At 56.1% G+C, this 1,518-nt stretch overlaps 1 protein-coding gene across 1 annotated transcript in view; it reads right to left on the minus strand.

Annotated features, from left to right (window-relative positions):
- The window catches only part of LOC147097195 (single-strand selective monofunctional uracil DNA glycosylase-like), a 14,764-nt gene extending 13,541 nt beyond the window's left edge, over positions 1–1,223 (minus strand). The window contains exon 1 of the mRNA XM_085973068.1: positions 1,155–1,223. The gene's annotated coding sequence lies outside the window, so the exon portion shown is untranslated. The remainder of the gene's footprint in view (positions 1–1,154) is intronic.
- Between the last annotated feature and the right edge of the window lie 295 nt (positions 1,224–1,518).

A 1,518-nucleotide genomic window follows, 5' to 3' on the forward strand; every position in this document is an offset into this window, starting at 1 on the left:
ATGCCGAATCCTCTGTAACCCCTGACCCGGTCCCCCCCACCTTATGCCTCAACACATACCCCTATCGCCGGTAATCCCCGAATCCCCAATAACCCCTGACCCCTTATCCCCTGGAACCCCAATAACCCCCAAAGACCCCTCAGTAACCCACATAGACCTCCAATCTCAATAACCCCCACAGGCACCCAAGTTACCCTAGTAAACCCCCAGAACCCCCATACACCACCGAGTAACCCCCATAGATACCTTATAACCCCCAGACCCCTCAGTAACCCACATAGACCTCCAATCTCAATTACCCCCTACAGACACCCAAGTTACCCTAATAAACCCCCATAGACCACCAAGTGACCCCCATAGGTACCCTATAACTTCCATAACCCCCCACAGAAGCCCAAGAAACCCTAATAACCCCAATAGACCTCCAGTAAGGCCCACAGACACCCCAATAGACCTCCAATAACACCCATAGACCCGCATTAACCCCCAACACCCCAGTAACCCTTGTAGATCCCCAATATCCCCCAATCACACCCCAGTAACCTTCATAGACCTAAAGTAACCCCCAGAGGCACTCTATAACCTCAATAAACCCCACAGACCCCCAAGAAACCCTAATAAACCCCAAAGACCCCTCAGTAATGCACATAGACCTCCAATAATCTCAATAGCCCCACAGATACCCAAGTTACCCCAATAACCCCCCATAACCCCCATAGACCACCAGGTAACCCCTATAGGTACACTATAACCTCCATAACCCCCCACAGATGCCCAAGAAACCCTAATAACCCCAATGGACCTCAAGTAAGGCCCAAAGACCACCCAATAGACCTCCAATAACACCCATAGACCCGCATTAACCCCCCAGTCACCCCAACACCCCGTAACACTTGTAGATCCCCGATAACCACCAATCACACCCAGCAACCTTCATAGGCCTAAAATAACCCCTAGAGGCACCCTATAACCTCAATAAACCCCACAGACACCCTGGAAACACTAATAACCCCAAAAGACCCCTCAATAACCCCCCACAGAACCCCAATAACGCCCCAAAGGCCCCTCAGTAAGTCCAGACACCCTCAGTAGCCCCAATGACCCCCAAACAGGCCGTCACCCCCACCGTAGTAACCCCAAATTCAAGCTCCCACCTCCCCCTAGGCCTTCCACGGCTCCCACAGCCTGAGGCGACGCGGGGCCGGCTGGGAGTTGTAGTCCCGCCGCTGCTGGGCATGCGCAGTGCCGCCCGGGCCCGATAGGCGCATGCGCAGTGCTGCGCCGAAGCCCAGAACTACAGCCCCCAGCGTGCATCGCGGCCCAGGGCCAGGCCGCGCAAGCGCACTGGGCGGACGGGGAGGAGCGCCACAGCGCCACGCGTGGCGGGGAGGGGAGACGGCAGGCTGCAGGTTCATGCACCCCACAGCGAGTGTGTGAACCCCCTCTTATTACACCCTGAGGACCCCCCCCAACCACACACCCACTTACACCAGAAGCCGCACACAGCGGGGCAGTACT

This window comes from Somniosus microcephalus, chromosome 33, assembly GCF_052327205.1.
Source record: "Somniosus microcephalus isolate GS21.2 chromosome 33, FLI_Smic_1.0, whole genome shotgun sequence".
Classification (NCBI taxonomy): Eukaryota; Metazoa; Chordata; class Chondrichthyes; order Squaliformes; family Somniosidae; genus Somniosus; species Somniosus microcephalus.